Source organism: Dendrobates tinctorius, unplaced genomic scaffold (genome assembly GCF_039654945.1).
Source record: "Dendrobates tinctorius isolate UK_male_01 unplaced genomic scaffold, ASM3965494v1 ptg000032l, whole genome shotgun sequence".
NCBI lineage: Eukaryota > Metazoa > Chordata > Amphibia > Anura > Dendrobatidae > Dendrobates > Dendrobates tinctorius.
In genome coordinates this window covers 31,544,640-31,566,390 of record NW_027361700.1, presented here as the reverse complement: position 1 = coordinate 31,566,390, position 21,751 = coordinate 31,544,640, and the positions used below count along the sequence as shown (strand labels likewise).

Below are 21,751 nucleotides of genomic sequence, written 5' to 3'. Positions count from 1 at the left end.
ACGCTAAGCCCTACCCCTTGTGGTCACATGACCGTAGGTCCTTCACTGCTCACTGACTTTAGCTTCTCCAGGTCCTGTTTGCTTGAACTATCCGGCCTTGTCTGACCCCGGGCCCCTCTGCAGTGTGGGTGAGTCCTTGCTCCGCGGTGGCTGCACGCCGGCACGGACAGGACCGTGACATTATATCTGACCGTTAAGTTTTTTGGGTTTTTTTTTTTTTTTCTTTCTCTGCTGAGAAATATGGATCCCATACAGTCTCTAGCTGAGCAAATGAAAAATCTGAGTCAGATGTTTCAGGGTTTATCTCTGGAGCAGCGAGCTTTGGCTCGCTCTCAGCAGCAGGTTTCTGAGACAGTGTGGGGGGCTTTAGCTGCTGAGTCTCTGGGGGCTGGGGTGAGTGATGTTGTTTTGGAGTCCCCAGAACCACCTGTTAAACTGCCTGATTTCTTTTCTGGGAACAAAAAGGAGTTCAGTGTCTTCATGGAGGGGTGCAAACTCTTCTTTAGTTTGAGGCCACGTTCCTCTGGGGACGAAAGTCAGAGGGTTGGGGTCATTATGTCTTTATTAAGAGGGTCCCCACAAGCTTGGGCTTTCTCCCTTCCTCCCACTGCCCCTGAGAGAGTGTCTGTGAATGCGTTTTTTGAGGCCCTTGGGCACATATATGATGAGCCGGACCGAGTGCGATTGGCAGAGGACATGATGATGAGTGTCTGTCAGGGGAAACACTCAGCTGAGTGGTTTTGTACAGAATTCCGCCACTGGGCCACAGAAGTCTCATGGGACGACGCCGCACTCTGAGGACTCTTTTGCAGAGGCTTGTCCGAGCGGTTACAGAATGCCTTGGCATTACATCCCCCACCTAACTCACTCGAGTATGCCATGACCCAGACCGTTCGGATGGACCGCAGGCTGCGGGCCAGGGGGTGATGCAGGCGGAGACTCCATTGTTCCCTAGTGGAAAAGAGACTGTTTCTGTGCCCATGGAGGTAAGGGCTCTCTCCCTGAAGGAAAGGTAGAGACAACGCCGGAGAGAAAAGAAGTTATGCTTCTACTGTGGTAAAACGGGACATTGGAAAAGGGAGTGTCCTGATTGTCCATCCTCAACCCAGTCGACGGGAAACGACTAGGTCTGGGTAGTAAGCGGGGAGACCACTCAGACCCTCAGGTACCCTTTTCCTCGTTTTCTAAGGTGTTGCTTCATGTGGAACTGTTAGTGGACGGTTGTTGTTTTCCCTCTACAGCTTTCGTGGACTGCGGATCATCCATCAATCTTATTGACTCCCAATTGGCCACATGCTGTAAGATAGGGACAGTCAGACTTAAGGTTCCGATCAAAGTGGTGGCCATTGACTCCTCCCCCCTCACTAAAGAGGGAATTCTCTTTATGTCTGACTTGTTTTTGCTCAAAGTGGGCGCTACCCATGTGGAAAACTTAAGTTGTTTGGTTCTGGACAATTTACCAGCAGGATTAGTGTTGGGCATGCCCTGGTTACAACGCCATAACCCAGTTATTAACTGGAAAACGGGGGAGATTGTTCAGTGGGGGTTTAATGATTCCATGTTATGTGATAAGTCTGCACTATTGGTTGAACCTGTTAAATCTGTATCTGTGTCATCTGTCGAGCTGGAAGGTATTCCGGAGTACCTGAAAGAAATCGAAGATGTCTTCTCTGAAAGCGAGGCTGAGACGTTGCCGCCACATAGACCCTTTGACTGCGCTATCGAGTTAGTCCCGGGGGCTAAATTACCTAAAGCCCGTCTGTTTAATTTATCTGGCCCTGAGCGCTTGGCCATGAAAGATTACATTGCTGAGAGTCTTCGCAAAGGACACATACGTCCCTCAGTCTCAACTGTGGCGGCAGGGGGTTTTTTTGTAAAGAAAAAAGATGGCAATTTACGTCCCTGCCTCGATTTTCGTGAGCTCAACAAGATTACTGTATGAAATACATACCCCCTTCCGTTGATTCCCGATTTGTGAAACCAACTTTCAGTGGCAAAATGGTTTTCCAAACTGGATCTTCGGGGGGCATATAATTTGATAAGGGTCCGGGAGGGGGATGAATGGAAAACCGCGTTACTCACGACCGAGGGACTGTTTTAAAATTTAGTCATGCCGTTTGGTCTTACCAATGCTCCAGCCATATTTCAGAATTTCATCAACGTGGTATTCTCAGATCTCATTGGTCGTTTTGTTGTCATTTACTTAGACGATATTCTGATATACTCTCCCGACAGTCAATCTCATCTGAATCATGTACGAACCGTTCTCCAAAGACTGAGGGAAAATCATCTGTATGCCAAATTGGAGAAATGTGTGTTTTTTGTTCAAGAATTGTCTTTTTTGGGTTTAATTGTGTCCTGTGAGGGTTGTCACATGGACCCCAAGAAGGTGCAGGCCATTGCGGATTGGGTGCAACCCCGAGACCTTAAGGGTCTTCAGCTCTTCTTGGGGTTCGCCAATTATTACCGCAAATTTATTCGGGGGTTTTCACAGGTGGTCAAACCACTCACAGATCTTACATGTAAAGGTGCGGATGTGAGAAACTGGTCCTCGCTCGCAAAAGAGGCCTTTGCGACCCTGAAAAGAAGCTTTATGTCTGCTCCCATGTGTTAGGAGTGGCGGAAGGCACTAAATAAAAATATGATTAAAGAGCCTTCGCCGCTCGGGGTCCACCGTGCGGAGGATGGAAAACCGCAGCTAGTAGATGCAGAGCACTATGGCAGCAATGTGCACAGGGTTTAACTGCACCCAATGTGCACTGAAGCAAGCTCTGTTCAGAGTCACAGAGTCTCAGCGATGCTGATACGGTATTCAGGATCACAGGAGTAGCCTTAGTCAGCAGGACTACTCCGACTAGACCTACCGTTAAATAAGGTGCGTGGTGTTGCAACAGCGGACGCAGAGATAAGCTGCAACTGCAGCGTGGCAAGAACTGAGCCGCTGATAAGGCGCTGCAAATAACGCTGGCGCAATGCAGACGCTAAGCGTGCTGGCGCTGGCACTACTACTGGCAGGAACCAATCACTCACACAAACGTATTATCAGAGGGAAGGGGTTTCTTAATAAGTCATTCACCAGTCCAAACATCCATCATCAAACATACAGCAGCAAGCATGAAAATACTAGAGCATGGTGGAACTGCCATGTGTGCTTTTTATACCGAACGGGACCTTCCGGAAATCTCCAAGGCTCCAGGAAGAGCCATTGGGATTTGACACAGGACCTGAGCACCTGACTCCCGAACTCCAATGGGAGTTCGTCCCATGAGCATGCTCAGATGAGGGAACAAAGGACTTAGCCTCTGGAGAGAGTTGCTGCAGGGCAATCTCCTCTGCAATCTCGTCTGCAGCAGGAAAAGTGCAGGAGACTGCAGAATGTGAGGACCTAGATTTCAGCAAAGGAGAGGCAGAAATCTGAGTCCTAACACCGTGTTAGTACAGCCAGATCCGTCCAAACCATTCGTCGTGGAAGTGGACGCCTCCGAGGTGGGGGTGTTGTCCCAAGGGCCTGCCACTCTAACCAACCTCAGGCCATGTGCTTTCTTTTCCAAGAAGTTCTCTGCTGCGGAAAGAAATTACGACGTAGGCAATAGAGAGCTTCTTGCGGTCAAATTGGCGTTTGAAGAATGGAGGCACTTTTTGGAGGGGGCCAGTCACCCGGTTACGGTGATCACGGATCACAAAAATTTGCCATACATTGAGTCTGCTAAAAGACTAACGCCCAGACAGGCCCGTTGGTCACTTTTTTTTCCCATTTTCAGTTTACGATTACATTTCGTCCAGGGTCTAAGAATGTCAAAGGCTGACGCCTTATCGTGCAGTTTTCAGCTGGTGTCTCTCCCCGAGCCACCGTCCTCCATTCTTCACCCTGGGGTTGTGTTAGCAGATGTCTCATCTGAATTGAAACGGGAGATTCAGGGGGCCCAGCCGCGGGCTCCGGCGGCCAAGCCGGGGGGGTAAGTTGTTTGTCCCAGAGCAACTTTGCCTGAAACTCTTGCAGGAGTTCCACGAATCCAAGCTGAGTGCTCACCCTGGTATTTCAGCCACGCATCTGGCGGTGGCCAGGATCTTTTGGTGGCCTACCCTGGGTTTGGACATAAAAAAATTCATTGCTGGTTGCGGGATCTGCGCTCGTTCCAAAGGGGAGCTGATGCCTTTGGCAGTGCCCGAAAGACCATGGACTCACTTACCATGGATTTTGTTACCAATCTCCCTCCATCTAAGGGTAATACGGTGGTATGGGTAGTGGTGGACAGGTTTTCTAAGCAGGCTCATTTTGTATCCCTGTCCGCACTACCGTCAGCTGAGACGTTGTCCAGGTTGTTTGTGCAGCATGTGATCCGGTTGCAAGGGGTACCCCTGAATGTGGTGTCTGATCATGGTGTGCAGTTTGTGGCTAAGTTTTGGCCTGCTTTCTGCAAAAAATTAGGGATGTCTCTGTGCTTTTCATCTGCATACCATCCTGAGAGCAATGGTCAGACGGAAAGCACAAACCAGTCCCTGGAGCAGATGCTCAGGTGTCTAACCTCTGCTAGACAGAATGACTGGTGCGATGCACTGCCGTTGGCTGAATTTGCCTTCAATAGTCGGGTGTGTCAATCCACGGGTATAACTCCTTTTTTGATCAATTATGGGTTCAGTCCTCATTTTGGTGAGTTTTCTCGTCTGGACTCGGGGTGTCCCGGGGCTGAGGGCTCTGTTCAGCGATTACAGAATACGTGGGCAGAAGTCCAGCGGAGTATATCTAGGTCTCAGGGCAGGTATAAGTTTTTCGCGGACAGGAAACGGACACCAGGGCCCACGTTTCAGGTTGGAGACATGGTTTGGCTCTCCACACGAAACATTAAGTTGAAGGTTCCTTCAGCCAAGTTGGGGCCCAAATTCATTGGCCCATACAAGAAATCCACAAATCTCTACTGAAACCTTTTGAAACAGTCCGGGGAGACTCCGAGTCCGCTGCTCCTCCTGTTTTGGTTGAGGGGCAGGTGGAGTACGAGGTTGGTCATATCATAGATTCCAGGTTGGTACGGCGGTCGGTACAGCACCTGGTTCATTGGAAGGGGTATGGACCGGAAGACAGATCCTGGGTACCGGCCCGGTTGAAGCATGCTGATCGCCTGGTGCGGGCTTTCCATGCTAAGTACCCTGGCAAGCCTGGGGGTCCAGAGGCCCCCCCGTTGAGAGGGGGGTACTGTCATGCGGGTGCGGGTTTGACTCGCACATGTGGGGTTGGTGTCTGGAACCAGTACTGATGACTGGCATTTCTGGGGTTAAAGGTTGTGATCCCAGTGCAGGCTTACCTGCACACCTGGGGCTTATGATTGTGGCCTCTCCCTGGTTCTGTGAAAGCTTCTTATAGCCTCAGGATGCTCCCATCCCCGTCAGTTATACTTTCGCCCTTGGCATTGTGTGGTGACCCCTGAGTGTGTTGGTGCTGTGTCCTTGTTTATCTGATACTCTGTGCACGACTCGGTCTGTTCTCTGGATACTGCTTGTTGGGTTCTGCTTGGTACCTTCTATGTCTGTTTGGCTTTGACCACTGCCTGTCCCCGACTATCCATTCTGTCTCATCCCTGGTACTTTATTGTTATCTCTGTGTATGACCTGGTTTGTCTGAGTTTGAGCATTCCTGTATAGTATTTTGCCTATCTCTGACAGCAAGACGCTAAGCCCCGCCCCCTTATGGTCACATGACCGTAGGTCCTTCACTGCTCACTGACTTTAGCTTCTCCAGGTCCTGTTTGCTTGAACTATCCGGCCTTGTCTGACCCCGGACCCCTCTGCAGTGTGGGTGAGTCCTTGGTCCACATTGGCTGCACGCCGGCGCGGACAGAACCGTGACAATACTATGTTGGCTGTGCTATATTCTATGTGACTGCTATATACTATGTGGCTCTGCTATATACTATGTGGCTGTGTTATATACCATGGGGGGTACATTATACATTATATTCTATGGGGAAGGCTGTGTTATACAATATGGGGGGCTACATTATATTATATGGGGAGGTGGGCTGTATTATATTTATATTCTATGGTGGGTGATTGCATCATACTCTGTGAGGGGGCTACATTATACTATATAAGGAGGCTACATTGTATTCTATGGGAGGGCTGCATTATATTGTATGGGGGGCTAGATTATATTGTATGGGGGCTTCATTATATTCTATTGGGGTTGCATTATACTATATGAGGAGGGCTACATTGTGTTCTATGGAGGGGCTACATTATACTATATAAGTGGGCTGCATTATATTCTATGAGAGGCTGCATTATACTCTGAGGGGGCTGCCAGATATTCTATGGAGGGGCTGCATTTTTGTATATGAGGGGGGCTGCATTATATTCTGTGGGTTGGCTGCATTATGCTCTAAGGGGTGGCTTCATTATACTATAAGAGGGGAACTGCATTATATTCTATGGGTGGTTACATTATATTGTATGGCGGGGCTGCATTATACTCTGGGGTGGCTGCATTATGCTCTATGGGGTGGCTGCATTATACTATATGTGGGCTGCATTATAAGGTATCGAGGACTATCGGGAATACATTATACTATATGAAGAACTATGGGGTGCATTATACTATGGGAAATGAATTGTACTACATGGCTGACTGTCGGTGTATTATACTCTATGGAGCACTATGAGAGTGTATTATACTATATGGAGGACTGAGCACTGTATTTTAATATATGGAGGAGTGTATTATATTATATGGAGGACTGAGTGTATTTTAATATATGGAAGACTATGAGGAGTGTATTATACTAAATGGAGGACTATGGGGAGTGTATTATACTATATGGAGGACTGAGGAATGTATTATACTATATGGAGGACTATGGGGCACATTATATTATATGGAGGACTATGGGGTGTAAACTGTAGATGTGCTGCTGATAACATGATACTGTATGGGGACAGATTGATCCATTAGTGATCATTCTGTCCCCATCATTCTTTCTCAGAGGTGGAAAGAGGGCAGGAAACAAGTGTTGAATGACTTCAATAATGTCGATCACACTCATTTAGCGTCCTGAACTTAGCGCATGTAAATACAATCGAAATGCTTCTGTGTGATTTGCAATATGTTAGCATTTAGGGCCCCATTTTAACCTTGCCTAGGGCCCCACTTAGCCTAATACCGGCCCTGGTGTGCACCTACCCATGAAGTGAATCAGTCTAGTCTTGTAAGCAAAGACAGCATGAGTGAAGGATGGGCACAGAGCTTAAGAAGATACAGTTTCCTATTATTTGATTCAGTATTTTTATATAATCAACAAGGAAACAAGACTAAACCCCCACTGCACATTAGATAGCTGTCGGCCAAACAACCGGTCAGCAGACAGATATCTCACCTGACTCGCCAAAACACAGGAACGCTCAGCTCATTCGAGAGTGCCTGTGTTTTCTATGAGTTAACAAGGACTTATTTTTCAGTGTGGCTTTTGTAGATGAAATGAGAAATTTACGTTTTCCAAATAGTGATGAGTGAGTAGGCTCGTTATTTGAGATTTCCAAGTATGCTCGGGTGTTCTCCAAGTAGTTTGGGCGTGCTCAGAGATTTAGTTTGTGTCGCCGCAGGTGCATGATTTGCGGATGCTAGACAGCCTGAATACATGTGGGGATTTCCTAACAAACAGGCAATCCCCACATGTATTCAGACTGTCAAGCATCACAAATCATGCAGCTGCGGCGACACAAACTAAATCTCCGAGCACACCAAAATACTCGGAGAACACCCGAACATGCTCGGATATCTCGAGTAATGAGCATACTCTCTCATTACTAATCCCAAATGTACCTTCTCTCTCCTATACACTGAGCACATGTGTCACCTGTGGCACCCTGATGGTTCACTAATGTTTTATATATATATGTCATGCAGCAATGTCATTGTCATATGTTGTATCCTAAATGTGCATGTACTTGCAGGGTCTGTATTTGCCATTAGGCACTCGTGGGCATGTGCCTAAGGCGGGACTCTGCGGGAGGGTGGCACCTGAGCAATTTTTTTATTTTTTCTTAAAGTCCGGGGTCGGCCCTCCCCCTCGTTCCCACCCACATCATACTCACCTCCTCCAGCAATGCCTGCTGGAGCTCCGATGGTCCTGCACCGATATCTGTTCTTCCTGTGTGAGTGCGCGGTCACGTGGTACCACTCATTAAGATCATTAATAGAGTTGAGCGAAACGGGTCGGTCAATTTCAAAAGTCGCCGACTTTCGCAAAAGTCGGGTTTCATGAAACGAAACCCGACCATAGCGTGAGGTCGGCCACGAGGTCGGCGACCATGGCACCAAAGTCGCGTTTCAAATGATGCTTCAGCGCCCTTTTTCAGCCAATGATGGAGGACGCACACTGTGGGCAATGCGATTACATAGGCAGCGGTCACCACCATCTTTGAGAAGGGCATGCAAGTGATTGGCTTGCTTTGTGTGGCGTCACAGGGGCTATAAAAGGGCATGCACGCCGAACGCCATCTTACTTCTGCTGATCTCAGAATAAGGAGAGCTGCTGCTGCTGATGATGACTCTGTAGGGAGAGCGTTAGGCAGGGAAGAAGATACAAAAAAACTGCTTCGGCTGCTAGCAATTTTGCCTCTACAACACACCAGTTAGTGTGCAGTGACAGGGGAGGCTATATTTTGGTGCATCAGCTCTGTTAGTTATTAGGCTGCCTTATAAGGCTCCCTGATAGCTGCATTGCTGTTTTCACACTGCTGTGCAAACTGCTTTTTTAAAAGCAAAAATACTTTTCATCCTCTTTTTTGCCCAGTTACCAAGCGTTCATTTTTCCACACTTTTGTGTGCAACAGTCCTGCTTATTAGGCTGCCTGCTGCCTTACTTGGGACTGAGAGCATAATTGTCAGCTTGCTAAAATCTCTAGGGAGATTCAAATTCTCCCCAGTCCTATATAGACATTTTATACACCATCCAATTTCAGCCTGTTATATTGAGGTGTAATCTACACTGGGCCTGAGATAATAGTTCAGTGTCCTCAAGTCTGTAGGGAGATTCAAATTTTCCCCAGTCCTATATAGGCATTTTATACACCATCCAATTTCAGCCTGTTATATTGAGGTGTAATTTACACTGGGCCTGAGATATTAGTTCAGTGTCCTCAAGTCTGTAGGGAGATTCAAATTCTCCCCTGTCCTATATAGACATTTTATACACCATCCAATTTCAGCCTGTTATATTGAGGTGTAATCTACACTTGGCCTGATATATTAGTTCAGTGTCCTGAAGTCTGTAGGGAGATTCAAATTCTCCCCAGTCCTATATAGACATTTTATACACCATCCAATTTCAGCCTGTTATATTGAGGTGTAATCTACACTGGGCCTGAGATAATAGTTCAGTGTCCTCAAGTCTGTAGGGAGATTCAAATTCTCCCCTGTCCTATATAGACATTTTATACACCATCCAATTTCAGCCTGTTATATTGAGGTGTAATCTACACTGAGCCTGAGATAATAGTTCAGTGTCCTCAAGTCTGTAGGGAGATTCAAATTCTCCCCAGTCCTATATAGACATTTTATACACCATCCAATTTCAGCCTGTTATATTGAGGTGTAATCTACACTGGGTCTGAGATAATAATTCAGTGTCCTCAAGTCTGTAGGGAGATTCAAATTCCCCTCAGTCCTATATAGACATTTTATACACCTTCCAATTTCAGCCTGTTATATTCAGGTGTAATCTACACTGGGCCTGAGATATCAGTTCAGTGTCCTCAAGTCTGTAGGGAGATTCAAATTCTCCCCAATACTATGTACACCTTGTACCTTGTTCTACAGTACCATATTGCTGGTGGTATTTTGGGTACATTTTCCCAAAAATGAGGAAGTGTGTTGGAAGAGGCCGTGGAAGTGGGCGGGGGTTGCCAGCTGATAATGATGGTGTTGGTGGTGGTGGTGGATCTGCTGGCAGTGGCAAAAGCACAATAGCACCTAATGCAGGAGGTGTTGAGCCTGCATCATCATCTGGCTCCACAAGGCCTGGAAGGCTCCCTTTTCTAGGAGTAGGTAAACTGATTTTAAAGCCGGAGCTTCAGGAACAAGTTTTTGCTTACATTGCTGACACAGCCTCCAGCTCTATCGCCTCCTCTTCTGAAATTTCAAAAAATAAAAGCACTGAGTCGTCATTGGAGGCTCATGGTCAGGAACCACACCTTTCCTTATGTCCTTCACCTCTACCAAAAGTAAAGGATGCAGCGGGCCACACTACAGATTACTCCATGGAGCTCTTTTCACATACCATGCCTGGGTTATCAAGTCAAATCCTGAATTACCCAGTCCAAGAAGAATCTGACATGGAGTGCACTGATGCACAGCCACTGCTTCATTTATCTGCTGGTACATTCATTCAGAGCACTACATTGTCCTCGCAGTGTACTGAGCCAGAATCTGACCCTGATGAAACTCAGGTGCCCCTTCCCACATACTATACCACCTTACATGGTGACACAGAGGAAGGTGCACATGACATTGAAGAGGAGGTGATGGATTACCCAGTTGTTGACCCAGATTGGCATCCATTGGGGGAAGAGGGTGCCGCTGCCAATAGCTCAGCAGGCATCGACATCGCAACAGCTGTTATCTGGCAGGCCCGGAGCATTCCATAAACGGGTTACAAAAACCAAAAGAGTTGCAGGACAGCTAGGCCAGTCAAATTAGCACAGCATGCAAGGCCTCAAAATGTCTTCCATAGTAGGAAGAGTGCAGTGTGGCACTTTTTTGAACAAAATCCTAATGATCAGGCAAAGGTTAACTGTAACACAAACAGAGAGCACAGAATGACAATTGTGCAGAAATATCCTGCAGTAAAACATATAACAGTAGTCAGCAAGTGCTGATGAAAAGATGATAACAAATACAGGGTATTTAGTCGATATGTTTTTTTGCAAAAAAATGTATACCAAGCTGCTTCACCGCGTCAAGGTAACCCTATTGAAGCAGTCCCTATCTAATGTATTTAAAACCTGAACATGTGAACAGTGTCTAAATGAACAGGATGAAGATAGGCCGCTTCCTAGTATGGGCACGTGGTGTAAGCCAGCTCCTTATGTGCATGTCACACAAGAGAGGGGTGGGGTCTCTTAAATCATGCATAGGCACGGAAAAAACTGGATTAAAAACACATGTGACATGCACACATGTCACATGTGTTTTTAAAGGTTATCTGTAAGAAGTGCGCAAAGACCTTTAGCCAAGGGAAAAATCTGAGAAATTTGAATACCAGTTGCATGCTTAGACATTTAACCACCATGCACTTGCAAGCGTGAAAGGACTGCCAAACCTCACGCACCACATGTGCAACTGCTCCCAATGAAGGTAGTCAGCAACGCTACATCGTTTCCCCCACTGTAAGCCCACCGGTTAGCACACCACTAGCAGCAAATTTTGAGGTGTCGTTGCAAGGCCAAAGCAGTCAGGGAATCACAATGTTATTGCTACAAAAGACTGAATCTAGGCCATCAGAAAGAACACCAACTCCATCACCATCATCAACCCTCTCTCAGTCCGCCATGTCCACCGCTAGTTCCACCATATGCAGCTCTCAAGTCCAGCTCATGCTACCAGAGACTATGAGTAGGACAAGAAAGTACTCTTCCTCTCATCCACGTACACTGGGTTTGAACGCCCACATTGCCAAACTAATCTCATAAGAGATGATGCCCTACCGGTTGGTTGAAAGTGAAGCTTTCCGCAAACTCATGGCCTATGCAGTACCACGCTATGACCTACCCAGTCGGCACGTCTTTTCTCGCAAAGCCATCCCAGCCTTCCACCTTCATGTGAAAGACCGCATTGTTCATGCACTCAAGCAATCAGTGAGTGGAAAGGTGCACCTCACAACAGATGCATGGTCCAGTAGGCATGGCCAGGGCCGTTACGTGTCCATCACTGCGCACTGGGTTAATGTGGTGGATGCAGGGTGCACAGTGGACAGTGGCGGTGGGACAGTGCTGCCTAGCCCACGGTATAGAAAACAGTTGGGTGTAGGCGTTCGACCCGCCTCCTCCTCCAGAAGCTAAAGCTCGTCCACAGAGTGCAGTCGCATGAGCACTCCATCCGCAGCTGCCAGTGTTGCACACTCGGTGTCCCACTATCGAACAGCTAGTGGTAAGCCTCACCAAGCTGTGTTGAAAATGATGTGTTTGGGTGACAACAGACACACCGCGCAGGTACTGGCCGACTACTTGCAGCGACAAACTGAGTCATGGCTGGGCAGTCTACATCTTGAGGCAAGCAAGGTAGTTTGTGATAACGGCCGGAATTTTGTGGCAGCCATAGCCCTTTCAAAACTCCGACACATACCTTGCCTGGCTCACACCTTCAACCTGGTGGTGCAGTGCTTCCTCAATAATTATCTGGGTTAACAGGCCTTCTCCAGAATGTCCGAAGACTGTGCTCACACATCCGCCGGTCGCCCGTACACTCCAGTCGTATGCAGAAGCTGCAGCGATTGCTCCAACTTCCCAAGCACCGCCTAATTATCGATGTTGCAACAAGGTGGAACTCCACCCTGCACATGGTAGAGAGGCTGTGTGCGAACAGAGGCAGTCTGTAATGCGTTTGTGGGAGGATACACAACCAGGCACTTTGAGGGCAGACATGGAGTTGTCGGGTGTGCAGTGGTCAAAGCTGAAAAACCTCTGTAAAGTCCTTCAGTGTTTTGAGGAATGCACATGGCTGGTAAGCGCAGACGACGCCATCATAAGCATGAGCATGCCACTTATGCGTCTACTCATGCAAAGTTTGACACACATTAAGGAGCAGGCGTCTGCAGCCGAGGAGGATGAGGAAGAGGAGGAGGGAAGCCTTGATGACAGTCAGCCATTGTCTGCTCCGGAATCTCTCCTGGACGAGGTGGAGGAAGAAGAGGAAGAGGAGGAGGAGGGGGATGATGATGGGGATGATTATTTAGGGGAGGAGAATGCTTCTCGTGGGGCAAGAGAAAATGTTGGCGTGGCAAGGCTGGTACAGGGTTTGTGCGTGACTGGAGGGATGTGGATTTGCCAGAAAGTGCTCTTCCACTCAGCACTCGCGGTGCATCATTGACACCTGGAACATTGGCCCACATGTCAGATTATGCCTTGCAGATCCTAAAAAGGGACCCCCGCATTGCCAAAATGATGATCGATGACGACTACTGGTTGGCCAGCATCCTGGATCCACGCTATAAAGGCAAATTCCATAACAACATGCCACAGGAGAACCTTGACCTAATATTGGTAAACAAACAAGCAACTCTGGTAAACCGTTTGTTTGAGGCATTCCCAGCACACAGCAGTGGTGATGGTTCTCCAACGAGCAGTAGGGGGAAACATGGAAGAGGTGTTCGTGGTGTACACATCAGAAGTGGCGTTGGAGACAAGGGGTTTCATGACCATGTTGTAGACTGATTTTTCAAGTCCCGCTCACACGACTGGTAATACTGCATCGATTGAAAGTGACAGGAGACAGCAGTTGTCAACTATGGTTACAAACTACTCCTCCCTTATCGATGTTCTCCCTCAAAGGTCATTCCCCTTTGACTATTGGGCCTCTAAACTGGATGCCTGGCCTGAATTGGCACAATATGCCTTACAGGAGCTCGCTTGCCCTGCTGCTAGTGTGCTATCGGAAAGAGTCTTCAGTGCTGCTGGCTCAATCCTGACAGAAAAAAGGATCCCCCTGTTGACCCAAAATGTTGATGATCTAACCTTCATTAAAATGAACCATGCATGGGTTTCAAAGGATTTTGTCCCACCTTCCCCTGATGACACATAGGTTGCCAGAAAAATGGCTCGCTTTTGTCCTCCTCTTCCTCGGACTTCTCCAATTCCTCCATTTGCAGCTGCTGAATGTCCAACATCAACATATGCCATTTTTTAAACCTCCCTAACTGGGCTGCCTCTCCCCTCCCATGGCCGGGGTCACCACCTAGCGCACCCAACCGTGCGAGTGCCATTGCCCTGGACAGGTGGGTGGGCCGACTCTTGGGCGCCAGCACTGGCACAGGGTCCCTCATAGTGCAATCAAGTGTCTCTGACGGTGGGGGTGCACACCCGCCATCAGACACACCGGCGTACTATGAGGGGTCCAGTGCCAGTACCGACGCCCATGAGTGGGCCCCCTTGCTTGGGCAGGGCCCCAGCATTTGCAATATTTACCTCTCCCTGCTCCTCCGCTGTGTAGTCTGGGCTGTCAAATCCTTCCCTGGGACTGCCACTACAAATTTGGTGAACTGATAGATGATGGTTAAGACGTAGCTATGCCCTGTCCTGCTGACCGGGCTCTAGCTTCAGATGATCAATGGCTTCCATTTCTTATGGACGTCGACTCACAATGAGATGCCGTGGTGGTTTATCATCAGCTTTCACAGTTTTCCTACTCACAGATGTGTGACATTCCTGCCCACATTTTTAAATGTGCCCTCTCATGACAATCCAATAGAATCGCCTACAGCCTGTAGCTTCTGTCTTTTGCACTCCAAAGTTACCTGACAGATCATGATAGGCAGTGAGGACCATGTCTACATCTCTCCCTGTGATCAAAATTTGATGGAGATGAGTAACGGTGATGGGATCAACGGTTCTGTGATGCAGCAACCCTTTCTTCACAAAGAACTGTTTTCGCTGTCTCCACACACAAAGTAATTGAGGGTCAGCATCGCCTCTGAGAATTCTCCTGGGAGTTTTTCCCGTGATTAGTAATTCCTAAATTTCTGCAATCACTCGACTTTATGTCTGTACTTTTATCCATCTCGTTTCCTCTTGCGGAGAGTCTGGACTGTCTTACTGAGACAGAAATATATGTGAAGATTTAAAAATACCCCAACAGTGTATACTGGTGTACGCTTCAAAAACATTTCCATTTTCTACTTTTTAGATTGTTGTCTAATCCATACTGAGGCTGTGAGTGTCTTTGTCGTACTCCGGAAATAAACACGGAGATTTTAAATGTTTAAACTATGCTATATATACCTGTTATCCGGTGATACTGTACTCTTTCTCAACTTTCTGCAATCTTGTCGAATCCATACTGTGCCTGAGACCGTCTGAGTCTGCCTCATGATTACAGATGAGTGGTGTTTGAGTGGAACTGTTGGCCAAGTTCAAATTCAAGCTGTTTTGGGCGGTGTTATATCCGTTCGCCGAACTACAACACTTTGATTAAAATTCAGCTGTTCGAGTTTCCATTCGAGAACGTTTCGTTAAACAAAAGCATATCTTTTTTTTCACATTAATAATGGTTTTCAATGATAACAGACAGTTTTAGGGCATAGTAGCGGTGTCTGGTAGCCAGTGGTGTAGTACACCTGTGAAGGAGCTACACCGTGTGTGTTTCTAATAATTTTTTACCGCATATTGTCCTGAAAAACCTTTTGGGCCTAGTAACTGTGTCTGCTACTCAGAAGAGGAGCCCACCTGTGAACCGAGCTATGCCGCCTGTTTATGAAAGAACCAGTTTTTGACTGCATTTACACCACTTAATACTTTGGGCCTAGTAACTGTGTATGCTACTCAGCAGAGTTGGCCACCCGTGAACCAAGCTATGCCGCCTGTTTATGTAAGAACTGTGTGCTACTCAGCAGAGGAGCCCAGCTGTTAAGCAAGCTACAGCACCTGTGGTTTAATTTTTTCACATTCTTTCTGGAATGCCGTTTAGGCCTAATTCCGGAATTACGGTTGACCTGCACTTACTGGGAAATGCTTGTTCACGGGGAAGAATTGTAATCCCAGATCCCCATCACTAACGGGGTTCAGCGTGTTATCCGCACCTGTAAGCGATACACGCTTGTCCTTTCATTGTAGCACGCGTGCAGCCCCGGAGGTGTAAGGGCATGACAGACCTGTTATTGGCCGATCTCGCGTGCCAGAGCCTCACGTGTCCCTCTAGTAAGCTGGACGCGGACCGCGGGGACATGCCTGAGTCTCATTCGTTAACGGAATTAAGCTTGCAATCTGTGCAGCTTTTTTGTGGATGGCATGGTTGAGGTTGCCCATGTTGAGTCCAATTAAGCCGCAGGCTCCACTCCTGGTGGTGCCCTTCTGGACATTCCTTTAAGGTTCAGCTTTGCAACCATACTGCCCCCTGGAAACCAAACACTTTTCCTGACAGTGACATTCTGGTCAAAGAGCGCGATGACATCATGTCTGTACGCCCTCTGCCTAAACAGTCCAAGTGCAGAGAGATGGAAGATGGGGATGACGAGGAGTCCAGAGTAAAGGGATTCCCTAGCGAGGAGACTTATTTAATTGTTTTAAAGGTTGGGAGCAATTTTTGGGGAGCACGATACTCTGGAGAATGATATCTGGGGCCCACCATACACTGGAGCATTCCAAAGGTGGACATCAGTCACTGGAGCAGCATTTACAGGGTCCATTATACACTGGAGCATTAGAAATGGGGCCCATTATATATGGAGCATTATTTGGGCCCATAAGACGCTGGAGCTTCATCCATGGTGAACAACATATATTGTAGCATTATGTGGAGCTCATCATATACTGTATGGAACATTATATGGGACCAATGATTCTGTATGGAGAAATATATGGGCCTCATCACTCTGTATGGCGCACTATGCGGTCGCCATAATACTGTATGGAGGAATATACTGTCTGTTTTTGGAGCTATTGGAGAATTTAAAATGGATATCAGTCATGTGATGTAAGAATTTAAGTATTTTTCATTGTACTGTACCGCTATTTCTCTGGAAAGGATCATGAATTGTGTCATGTGTTAAAGGAGCCCAGTGACACTCTTTGGCCCTGGGCCCACGAAAATCTGGAGCCAGCACTACCCCCCCACAACTTTAGCCAAATAACCCCCAGTTTTCAATGCCTAACTATTATTATAAAGTAAATTAAGGTTGACAAGCTTAAGGAATAAGAATTGATGTTTTTGGCATTAAAATGGGCACTGTAGGTGTGTTTCCTGTCCTCCACTCACTGCCGACTTTTCTTCCCCATTGACTTACATTGGGTTTCGTGTTTCAGTCGGACTACGACTTTTCACAATAATCGGCCGATTTCGTTCGACCCGACTTTTGCGAAAGTCGGGTTTCGTGAAACCCGACTCGATCCGAAAAAAGGCAAAGTCGCTCATCTCTAATCATGAATATGGACGCCACTCCACTCTCATTGGCGTGGCGCCCATATTCATGACCTTAATGAGCGCTCACACACACACAAACAGGAAATATTAAAGAGAGACATGCACATGCAGCAGCAGCAGGGAACGGACCAAGCCACGACAAAGGTGAGCCAGATGGAGAATGAGCGGAGGGGGGAATGAGCCAGGTGGAGAATGGGGGCCAGGGGGAATGAGCCGGGTGAAGAATGGGGGCCGGAGAGGGGGAGAATGAGCTGGGGGGAGAATGAGCACCGGGGGGGATGAGCGCCAGGGGGGTGGAGAATGAGCACCGGGGGGGAATGAGCGCCGGGGTGGATAATGAGCGCTGGGGGGGAATGAGTGCCGGGGTGGATAATGAGCGGAGCCTGCACTGGGGAGATGGCTGCACTGGGGAGATGGCTGCACTGGGGAAACGGCTGCACTGGGGAAACGGCTGCACTGGGGAAACGGGTGCAGCGGGGAGATGGCTGCACTAGGGAAATGGGTGCACTGAGGAGATGGCTGCACTGAGGAGATGGCTGCACTAGGGAGATGGGCACACTGAGGAGATGGCTGCACTAGGGAGATGGCTGAACTGGGGAGATGGCTGCACTGGGAAAATGGGTGCAATGAGGAGATGGCTGCACTGGGTAGATGGCTGCACTGGGTAGATGGCTGCACTGGGGAGATGGCTGCACTGGGGAGATGGGTGCACTGGGGAGATGGGTGCACTGGGGACATGGCTGCACTGGGGAGCTGGCTGCACTGAGGAGATGGCTGCACTGGGGAGATGGCTGCACAGGGGACATGGCTGCACTAGGGAGAAAGGCTACTTTCACATCAGCGATTTTTGCCAAAGTGTCTGGATTAGTCATACTCACAAATGGGGGAGGCAGCACTAAAATTGCCTAGGGCAGCATAAACTCTAAATATGGCCCTGTGTACTTTTATATATTTAGCTTAGGGATAGAATTAATTAAACTGTTTGGGAGGAGTTAAAAGAGGGATGGTGCAAAATCTCAAAATTTAGAGAAAGGACTTCCTGCTCTGAGAGCAGAGCCCAGGCAGGCTTGCCCGGGGCAGGACATGCACCATAATGAGGACAGAAGATTCCTCGGTCAGGGGAATGAAGGCTGCCGGGCAGTGTGGATGGACACTGGCTCAGCGGGATTGACCCCAGGTGAGATACAGGGTTCAGGACCCCCACAGAGGAGCTAGTGTTGTGCAGTATTCTGAAGCCGCAGGGACAGATCTGCAAGCCTTGCATTTTTTGCACCGTGTTCAGTAAAATTTTGCCGTTGGAACAGAACTTTGGATTGTGGTGTTTTCCTGAAACTTCGTCCCCTGCAACTTGAGGGACTGGGAGCTGAAGGTAACTGACTGTACTGCAGGACTCGGACTTCACCTGTCGTTTCATGTGCAAGGTGGCGGGGTGCTCACTGACTGTGACTTAGTAGACTCACCCATGACTACCATCTCATGCCACCTTGTTACATGTACACCATACTTAATTAAAGGCGAGCTATCACCAGGTCACAAGTGGACAGGCTTTGTTCTTTTCTTATTCCCACTGCTTCCCTCAATATATTCTTTACTTTTTTTTTACAGTAATTTTGATGGAAGGTACTTTAAATTGCAAACACAGAAGGATTAGATAGTCGTGCCATATACTGTAGATAAATAAAGTGGGTACAATATGTGTTATTTGCATCCTTACCTATAGATGGTAGACTCTTCAGGAGAACATTCAGAGATCACAAGAAATCAGAACCAGCACTTAAATCAGCATTTAATTCTGCACCACTGATGAAAACCCTTTAAGAGCTTATACTAAGAAACCCGCAGCACCATTATCTGATTGAAGGGTTGACATTTGTGCTATTTGACTACTGGTTCAAGAACGTTCACCTGCACTTAAGGCATAGTAACGTAGCCCTTAATATATGTTGTCCAGCTCCACTTTACATATATTTATGCCTACATATCTCTCTGTTAAAGACTATAATTAAGCTGTAAAAACATGTGTTCACTAATATGTACATAGTCTATAAAATTATCCATTATTCTGTATAGATTGTAAGCTCATATGCACATGACCGCATATGGCGAATCCAGTTTTTCTCTCTTCTCCCAAAAACCACCCCGACTCCTAGTATCCCATATTCTTAAAGTAACACAGACTACCACTTTTCCTTTGGATAATTATGGCCACAGCGGCCAATTTATTAACAAACAATCAAATATTAACAATAAACATCCAAATATTAAATACAAATAATATGAGGGGAGGGTTCTTGGAGCTAAAAGATCTGGCTATAAAAAACCTTTTTGGCCCAAGACCAAAAACTAAACCACCATGTTACCCCCAGCCGTCCAACCCAGCTCAAGGGCACCGTAACTCCCGTTCCGGGAGACTCACCACCAGAGCTCCCGAGGTAAAAACCCCGTCCAGAGCCCATAACCAAAAAGCCAGATCCCCCATACCATTTTTTAAAACTGTCGGGAATATTACATCCAACTCCTTCCCCGACCAATCACCGTCAACTCCAAGAACCCCACCCCCCGCCCCTTAGCCACTGTGACGACAGCAACAAGCAGCGCCTCGCATAGATTCCCACCAAAATGCCTCTGCTACTTTTTCCTCTTTTTTTTTTTTTTTTTATCAATTACAAAAATCCCCTAACACCTTTAATTCAATCCTGCTGCCTAAAAAAGGGAGGGTGGGTGGGTCTTCTCTCCTTCAGATTCGTTGGTGAAGTGTGGCTTTCCCGCACTTTTCCCTGACCAGGCTGCCCCCCCCACCCCAAACCCCTCCCCCCCAAACCCCTCCCCTGGCCCATCCCAGCCAACCATTATTGCCCGGCCAAAACAAATTCAAAAACCTACCCGCCCATTGCAGTCATGGGGGGCTTCCTTTAGGCTGTGCCCCCTCCAGCCCCCTTCTGGATCCCTTCTTTGTGACACTTTGACTAGATCATTCACGTGTTCACTATACATGTAATACCTGTAAGGGTATGTGCACACATTGCGGATTTTGATGCGGATCCGCAGCAGTTTTTGCCGGTTTCAAATCTGCAATGTAGTGCACAGGCAATGTTAGTCTACGGTAAATGAAGAACCGCTGTGCACATGCTGCGGAACAATCCGCGCGGATTTGCAGCTGCTTTTTTTCCACAGCATGTCAATTCTTTTTGGGGTTCCGCAGCAGTGTGTTCTCTCTCTCCTCCACAACCACAAGGGAGAAAATGTCCAGATCCAGTATCCGCACAACCAAAATGCATTACAATCCGCAGGAAATCAGCAAGCGTTTTCACCTGCCAAGAGATGCGGATTTTGTGCAGAAAATTCCGCAGACTAGTCTGCAACGTGTGCACATACCCTTAATGTTTTATAGAGCTCCACAGAGTATATTGAGGCTAAATTAACCACTTCATGCCCGAAATATTCTCACCCATTGGTGACATAAAAATAATAATATTTCTATAGCGCCGACATTTTCCGCAGCACTTTACATTTTAGAGTGGACTTGTACAGATGATAGACAAGCATACCAATAATCACATAGATCAAAACAGATATCAAGAGGAATGAGGGCCCTGCTCACAAGCTTACAATCTATAAGGAAAAAGGCGAGACATGAAAGGTGGGTGGTAACAGTTGCTTTTATTGTTCGGACCAGCCATAGTGTAAGCTATAGCTTATAGTGCTACAGCTTGCCGAATAAGCAGGGAACCAAAGATACTCGCTGAACTCTACTTACAACCTCCTGAAACCCACTAGTCATATGATTGCTGGGACAGGAGGAGTAATCGCCATTAGTAGAAAGATGATTAGTACTTCCTGTACTTTATGTACATGTCTCATTGAGTACTGTGTATACAGAAGTCAGGCAGAGGTAATAAACCACCTCTTCCTTCTCTATGAAGAGTCTGGCATTTTCTGACAGCCAGCTCCCTGAATCTGCAGCTGACTCTATGCAGTTTTCTTCAGAGTAGATGGTGACTTAGGGAGGCAAGGAGAAAAGTGTCTTGTAAATGAAAGAATCCCCTGATGATAAGATTTTTAAAAATCTATAATATAACTGGCTAAGCATCACTCTGTCCGAAGCCTTTATAGACTGCGCAAGCGCGACACGCCTGCGCAGTCTGGCTCCAGACAGAATGAGGCATCCAGCGGTGAGGAGTCTGTATGGCGCCCGGAGATGGCGGTATGCGTACATACCGCAATCTCGGGCGCCATACTTACATACTTACCTGACCAGGAGGAGCGTTGCCGCGGCGCTTCTCTTCGGCTGGAGACCGGGGCAGGAGTGCGGCCGGAATCGCGCATGCGCATAGCGCGATCCAACGCCATTTTACTGAAGACACATTTGCGGTGTGTCTTCAGCAATATGGCGCCAGACAGCACTATGGGCATGCACGTACTCCAGCGCCAGACTCCTCCCCCGGCCTCCAGCAGAACATGACAGCGCTGGAGCACAGGAAAGAAGGGTGAGTATAAATGTTTTTTTTTGTATGTGTATAGTTTAGTAGGGGTGAGGGGGACCATGCATACTTGTATTGGGGGAGTGAGGGAACCATGCATACTTGTATTGGGGGGTGAGGGGGACCATGCATACTTGTATTGGGGGGTGAG

The 21,751-nt window shown here is 47.6% G+C and overlaps 1 long non-coding RNA gene across 2 annotated transcripts in view; it reads left to right on the top strand.

The window, feature by feature from the left end:
- Nucleotides 1-21,751, top strand: part of LOC141086565 (uncharacterized) — a 113,177-nt gene that overhangs the window by 69,563 nt on the left and 21,863 nt on the right. The window contains exon 1 of one of the 2 annotated variants that reach the window (XR_012231612.1): nucleotides 18,182-18,296. The exons of the other annotated variant lie outside the window; for it this stretch is intronic. This is a non-coding gene — a long non-coding RNA (uncharacterized lncRNA). Of the gene's footprint in view, nucleotides 1-18,181; nucleotides 18,297-21,751 lie in introns of those variants that run through there. 2 annotated transcript variants of the gene reach the window in all.